At 44.2% G+C, this 7,443-nt stretch overlaps 1 long non-coding RNA gene across 1 annotated transcript; it reads right to left on the bottom strand.

Moving 5' to 3' along the window:
* Positions 1–1,194: 1,194 nt before the first annotated feature.
* Positions 1,195–2,925, bottom strand: LOC306841501. The gene is made up of 5 exons (XR_013781530.1): positions 2,781–2,925; positions 2,311–2,636; positions 2,076–2,140; positions 1,837–1,985; positions 1,195–1,747 (listed from the first exon to the last, which is right to left on the bottom strand). It is a non-coding gene; the product is annotated as an uncharacterized lncRNA (long non-coding RNA).
* Between the last annotated feature and the right edge of the window lie 4,518 nt (positions 2,926–7,443).

Below are 7,443 nucleotides of genomic sequence, written 5' to 3'. Positions count from 1 at the left end.
TCAGCTTAAAGAACAGACCAACGTATTTTGATAATTGTTTAACAAGGTAGTCAATATGGTATTTGAAGTTTAGGCAGTCATCTATGAAAACCACCAAGAATTTAGTCGTCATTACTCTTTTCAGCCCCTCTGCCTTTATTTTGATCTGAAAATGAGTGTCCTCGAAGTTAAGTTGTTGTAAATCCCACTGCTTATTTATAGAAAAACAATCAGCCACACTCTAGGGGCAATTAATAGTCATCAATCAACCTAATCAGCATGTCTTTAAACTGTGGGAGGAAGCTGGAGTAGCCGGAGAGAAACCACATATGCACAGGGAGGCCCTGTCCAAAAAGGTTTTGATGAATGAACCTCTTCGCTGACTCACTTGACTCTGTTTCCCTATAGCTAAAAGCAGCAGCTCTCGATTGTTGTCCAGATTTCCTTTTCCTCTTGTTGTAAAATGAACAAATTCCTAACTTCTATGAATTAAAGCTTACAATAACAAGTTTAAAAACTGAGTTACAATCAAAAATGTACTCTTTGTGCTCAAAGAAGTGCTTAAAAATGTAAAGTGGAAGTTTTGGTTCTCACATATCTCAAAATGTCTGTTTTCTATTAAGCAAATGCAATCTGATATCCAAAGGTGTTTCACTGACACAAGGATGGTTGCAACAGACTGTAAGACATTATTGTTAAAATTGATTATATGAAATCACAAACATTGCTTATTGTCTGTGCTTAAATGACAGCTACTGATCATACAGTTACCCTGACACACTCTAAAACCAGAATTTCAAAAATCAGTTGAGACAGTTTCAATTCTTTAAAGAGTTTATATTCTGATCATTGTAAACTTTCAGAAATGTTTAATACAAACAGCAAAAAGTTAAAAAAGAATAATAATACAGCGATACAGTATTACATAAATATAAATTGAATAAATAAGAAAGGTGACAGTGCATTGTTTTGAAAATGACAAGTTAAAAAAATAATTGAACACATAAGTTCAGGGGTTTGCAGTTTAAGATGTTTTGTTTTAAAAAGGTAAAAGAAATTGTTTCCCTATAACAATCCTGTTTGATAATCCACAATTTATTTGTATATACAGAAAAGTTAGAATCGTAAACTTGTGCAATTCTTTACTTAGATGAAGACTATCTTAGCACTCTGTATTTCCCTTTATATAGAAACATCAGCAATTTCTCCATCTGCTTGTGTCAAACTAAAGAAGTACAACTCAGGTAGAAATGAGAGATTTTACAGTTCTTTTCAGTGTGGCTAGTTTGACTTGTTTAGCAAACAAACAAGAAAAGACTCAACGAGACAGCACGAGTAACTCTCACTAGATTACTTACAATTCACAGGAAAGAAAGACACAGTTGTTTATTAATAGTGCAACCATTTTTTTTTAAATCCCAATGCTAAATATAAGTGATACTATATTGTATTGTTTATAATTATAATGATGCTTTAGAGGACAAAAAATAGTCATTCTGTATGGCCAAGGATCGTGGACCTTCCCAGGTACATTCATTCAGTTTCAACAGACAAATCAAATCCACTGTCCTAACTAGAAAGTTATGGTTAGTGAATCCAAGACAAGGTTGAAGACCATCTTGGATATTTACATACCAGTAAAGGCAGTCCTGTTCTCTTTTGAATGTTAATCAATGCTGAGGCTATTGCTGGTTTGACAGTAGCCATGACAAGGGTACCAGACACAATGCCGTGAGGAGACTGATCTTGTGACTAATTCCACTTGAAGCTGTAAATGAGGAGAAATTGAAAACACATTAGTTAAATAAACAGTTTTGCAATTTTATATATTTTTGATCAGGCAGCATAAATGCTTACAAATGCCATCGACGGTGATCGAAGTTCCTTCAATGTCAAAGCCAACTACAGTCGATGATGCATTGACCAAAACTTCTGCAATCTGAGTGTTGTTTGGAACAAATGTGCTGACAAATGCAAGGCTCAGTTCATTGAAGATTGATCCATTTCTGCAGATGGGAGGAGAAAAACAATATTTTGTCAGATTCAAGTCCAAGATAACATTCTCAAATTGTAACTAGGTCATTGTGGAAAATTACCTGAATGCGGTGACGTTCAAAAACTTGAATGAGGATGGAAATGTATTTTGATACAGAGGTTGAAGCTGCAAAAAAAAAAAAAAGATATTCAAAAACAGTTAAATGCAATATTGCACACCTTAAGTCACATCACTGTGATTTACATATGGATTAGATAAGAGCATTGTGATCAGACAATAAAATCAATGATAGGTTTCTTGAGTCTGAAAATTTAATTGTGATTTCTGAGACATACCTGTGTCTTTATCATTGAAGCACGATTCTGAAAAGCCAAAGATGATGTATCCAGCAAATCAGATGTAAAAGAGGTTTGAAGAGATCTGAAGGTCACGTTTACACGTATATTTGGTGCAGAAGTAGGTGCTGCAGTGGCTGGAGCTGCAGTGGCTGGAGCTGCAGTGGCTGGAGCTGCAGTGGCTGGTGCTGAAGTGGCCGGAACTGTCGTGGCTGAAGCTGTAGTGGCTGGAGCTGTAGTGGCTGGAGCTGTAGTGGCTGGAGCTGCAGTGGCTGGAGCTGAAGTGGCTGGAGTTGAAGTGGTATTTGCAACTGAAACCGGACCAGCTACAAAAAATAATAATAAAAATAATAATAAGGAATAAGTTAAAGATCATTTGTGCTCAGTAGATTTCAGAGTTGATATAAAATGGCCACTGATGTCAAATTCACAGACCTTATACAAAATTGTGAAGAGTGACGATTACTGACCTGATACTGAAACTGCAGCAGGATTAAAGCTCACACCAGAGGTACTGTTATCACTTGCAGCTTGAACAAGAGTTTGAGCAACAACGCTATTCTGTGGGAGGTCTGCGATTGGAGTAGTCTGATTGAAAGTAACTGCAAGCTCTGCACCAACTCTGTCAGCTCGTGTTGAAACACGTCTGTATAATGATACCAAATTGGACAACACATGAGGTAAATAAGTTGCTGCCTGCTACTGAGACTGTAAATGTGAAAAATGTCATGTCCATTTAAAAGTAAAAATAGTGTACAACTAATAAATAAATTACAAAGTAATTTTTAATTTACCTGAAACTTTTCACATTGCATTTCGAAAAACGATTACCATATTCGTTTCGGTAAACAGCATTACACTGAAAAAAGGAAGAGGAAGATGTAAGGACCTTTAGTTAGTTGAGCCACAATTTCAATAGAATCAAACATTCCACAAATGAAAATTAAACAATCAAAGGATTCAGTTCAACAAAATGTAAAGATCAAAATAACTATTTGAAAACATGTGGATGCTACAGATGCAGTCGTGAAAAATGCAACTCAAACAGCTTAAACATACTCACTCTTCGCAGAACTCTGCTTTCAAGAGCTTGGAATGTAGGACTGCTGCGGTTATTCAGATCATCTGTGAAGACTTCGCTGACCAACTCAACATCAAGCACATAAACAGGTACAGTAGGAGTGGTCGCTGCTGGAGCGGCTGTGGTTGTTGTTGGAGCTGCAGTGGTTGTTGTTGGAGAACCTGTGGGTGTAGGAGCTGCTGTGGTTGTTGTTGCAGCTATAGTAGGAGTTGTTGGAGCAGAAGTTGGTGTTGTAGTAGCTGCTGTGGTTGCTGTTGGAGCTGCAGATGTTGTCGTTGGAGCTGCTGTGGTTGTAGTTGTAGCAGCAGTGGTAGTAGTTGGAGCTGCTGTGGTTGTAGTTGGAGCTGCAGTGGTTGTTGTTGGAGCTGCTGTGGTTGTTGTGGGAGCTGCAGTGGTTGTCGTTGGAGCTGCAATGGTTGTAGTTGGAGCTGCTGTGGTTGTTGTTGGAGCTGCAGTGGTTGTCGTTGGAGCAGCTGTGGTTGTCGTTGGAGCTGCAGTGGTTGTTGTTGGAGCTGCTGTGGTTGTTGTTGGAGCAGCTGTTGTTGTCGTTGGGGCAGCTGTGGTTGTCGTTGGAGCTCCAGTGGTCGTTGTCGGAGCTGCAGTGGTCGTTGTCGGAGCTGCAGTGGTCGTTGTTGGAGAAGCAGTGGTTGTCGTTGGAGCTTCTGTGGTTGACGTTGGAGCTGCTGTGGTTGTCGTTGGAGCTGCTGTTGTTGTTGGAGCTGCTGTGGTTGTTGTTTGAGCTACAGTTGTTGTCGTTGGAGCAGCTGTTGTTGTTGTTGGAGCTGCTGTGGTTGTTGTTGGAGCTGAAGTGGTTGTTGTTGGAGTTGCTGTGGTTGTTGTCGGAGCAGCAGTGGTTGTTGTCGGAGCTGCAGTGGTCGTTGTTGGAGCTGCTGTGGTTGTAGTTGGAGCTGCAGTGGTTGTTGTTGGAGCAGCTGTGGTTGTAGTTGGAGCTGCAGTTGTTGTTGGAGCTGCTGTTGTTGTTGTTGGAGCTATTGTGGTTGTCGTTGGAGCTACTGTGGTTGTTGTTGGAGCTGCAGTGGTTGTTGTTGGAGCTGCTGTGATTGTCGTTGGAGCTGCTGTGGTTGTTGTTGGAGCTGCAGTTGTTGTTGGAGCTACAGTGGTTGTTGTTGGAGCTGCAGTGGTTGTTGTTGGAGCTGCAGTGGTTGTTGTTGGAGCAGCTGTGGTTGTTGTTGGAGCTGCTGTGGTTGTTGTTGGAGCTGCAGTTGTTGTCGTTGGAGCAGCTGTGGTTGTGGTTGGAGCTGCTGTGGTTGTAGTTGGAGGAGCTGTGGTTGTTGTTGGAGCTGCAGTTGTTGTCGTTGGTACAGCTGTTGTTGTTGTCGGAGATGCAGTTGTTGTCGTTGGCGCAGCTGTTGTTGTAGTTGGAGCTGTTGTGGTTGTTGTTGGAGCTGCAGTTGTTGTCGTTGGAGCAACTGTTGATGTTGTTGGAGCTGCTGTGGTTGTAGTTGGAGCTGCTGTGGTTGTTGTTGGAGCTGCTGTGGTTGTTGTTGGAGCTGCAGTTGTTGTCGTTGGTACAGCTGTTGTTGTTGTTGGAGGTGCTGTGGTTGTTGTCGGAGCAGCAGTGGTTGTCGTTGGAGGAGCTGTGGTTGTAGTTGGAGCTGCTGTGGTTGTAGTTGGAGCTGCTGTGGTTGTTGTTGGAGCTGCAGTTGTTGTCGTTGGTACAGCTGTTGTTGTTGTCGGAGCTGCAGTTGTTGTCGTTGGCGCAGCTGTTGTTGTAGTTGGAGCGACTGTTGTTGTTGTTGGAGCTGCTGTGGTTGTTGTTGGAGCTGCAGTTGTTGTCGTTGGAGCGACTGTTGTTGTTGTTGGAGCTGCTGTGGTTGTTGTTGGAGCTGCAGTGGTTGTCGTTGGAGCAGCTGTGGTTGTAGTTGGAGCTGCTGTGGTTGTTGTTGGAGCTGCAGTTGTTGTCGTTAGTGCAGCTGTTGTTGTTGTTGGAGCTGCAGTTGTTGTTGGAGCTGCTGTGGTTGTTGTTGGAGCTGCAGTTGTTGTCGTTGGTGCAGCTGTTGTTGTTGTTGGAGCTGCAGTTGTAGTTGGAGCTGCTGTGGTTGTTGTTGGAGCTGCAGTTGTTGTCGTTGGAACAACTGTTGTTGTTGTTGGAGCTGCTGTTGTTGTTGTTGGAGCTGCAGTTGTTGTCGTTGGTGCAGCTGTTGTTGTTGTTGGAGCTGCAGTGGTTGTTGTTGGAGCTATTGTGGTTGTCGTTGGAGCAGCTGTGGTTGTTGTTGGAGCTGCAGTGGTTGTTGTTGGAGCTATTGTGGTTGTTGTTGGAGCTGCAGTTGTTGTCGTTGGAGCAGCAGTGGTTGTTGTTGGAGCTGCAGTTGTTGTTGGAGCTGCTGTTGTAGTTGGAGCTGCTGTGGTTGTTGTTGGAGCTGCAGTTGTTGTCGTTGGTACAGCTGTTGTTGTTGTCGGAGCTGCAGTTGTTGTCGTTGGCGCAGCTGTTGTTGTAGTTGGAGCTGCTGTGGTTGTTGTTGGAGCTGCAGTTGTTGTCGTTGGTGCAGCTGTTGTTGTTGTTGGAGGTGCTGTGGTTGTTGTTGGAGCAGCAGTGGTTGTCGTTGGAGGAGCTGTGGTTGTAGTTGGAGCTGCTGTGGTTGTAGTTGGAGCTGCTGTGGTTGTTGTTGGAGCTGCAGTTGTTGTCGTTGGAGGAACTGTTGTTGTTGTTGGAGCTGCTGTGGTTGTTGTTGGAGCTGCAGTGGTTGTCGTTGGAGCAGCTGTGGTTGTAGTTGGAGCTGCTGTGGTTGTTGTTGGAGCTGCAGTTGTTGTCGTTGGTGCAGCTGTTGTTGTTGTTGGAGCCGCAGTTGTTGTTGGAGCTGCTGTGGTTGTTGTTGGAGCTGCAGTTGTTGTCGTTGGTGCAGCTGTTGTTGTTGTTGGAGCTGCAGTTGTAGTTGGAGCTGCTGTGGTTGTTGTTGGAGCTGCAGTTGTTGTCGTTGGAGCAACTGTTGTTGTCGTTGGAGCTGCTGTTGTTGTTGTTGGAGCTGCAGTTGTTGTTGTTGGAGCTGCAGTTGTTGTTGGAGCTGCTGTTGTTGTAGTTGGAGCAACTGTTGTTGTTGTTGGAGCTGCTGTGGTTGTTGTTGGAGCTGCAGTGGTTGTCGTTGGAGCAGCTGTGGTTGTTGTTGGAGCTATTGTGGTTGTTGTTGGAGCTGCAGTTGTTGTCGTTGGAGCAACTGTTGTTGTTGTTGGAGCTGCTGTGGTTGTTGTTGGAGCTGCTGTGGTTGTTGTTGGAGCTGCAGTTGTTGTTGGAGCTGCTGTTGTTGTAGTTGGAGCCGCTGTGGTTGTTGTTGGAGCTGCAGTGGTTGTCGTTGGAGCAGCTGTTGTTGTTGTTGCAGCTGCTGTGGTTGTTGTTGGAGCTGCAGTGGTTGTCGTTTGAGCAGCTGTGGTTGTAGTTGGAGCTGCGGTGGTTGTAGTTGGAGCTGCTGTGGTTGTTGTTGGAGCTGCAGTTGTTGTCGTTGGAGCAAATGTTGATGTTGTTGGAGCTGCTGTGGTTGTAGTTGGAGCTGCTGTGGTTGTTGTTGGAGCTGCTGTGGTTGTTGTTGGAGCTGCAGTTGTTGTCGTTGGTGCAGCTGTTGTTGTTGTTGGAGGTGCTGTGGTTGTTGTCGGAGCAGCAGTGGTTGTCGTTGGAGGAGCTGTGGTTGTAGTTGGAGCTGCTGTGGTTGTAGTTGGAGCTGCTGTGGTTGTTGTTGGAGCTGCAGTTGTTGTCGTTGGTACAGCTGTTGTTGTTGTCGGAGCTGCAGTTGTTGTCGTTGGCGCAGCTGTTGTTGTAGTTGGAGCGACTGTTGTTGTTGTTGGAGCTGCTGTGGTTGTTGTTGGAGCTGAAGTTGTTGTCGTTGGAGCGACTGTTGTTGTTGTTGGAGCTGCTGTGGTTGTTGTTGGAGCTGCAGTGGTTGTCGTTGGAGCAGCTGTGGTTGTAGTTGGAGCTGCTGTGGTTGTTGTTGGAGCTGCAGTTGTTGTCGTTAGTGCAGCTGTTGTTGTTGTTGGAGCTGCAGTTGTTGTTGGAGCTGCTGTGGTTGTTGTTGGAGCTGCAGTTGTAGTTGGAGCTGCTGTGG

This window comes from Symphodus melops, assembly GCF_947650265.1.
Source record: "Symphodus melops genome assembly, chromosome: 20".
Classification (NCBI taxonomy): Eukaryota; Metazoa; Chordata; class Actinopteri; order Labriformes; family Labridae; genus Symphodus; species Symphodus melops.
Note: the sequence above shows the minus strand (reverse complement) of the source record. Positions and strands in the feature narration are given on the sequence as shown.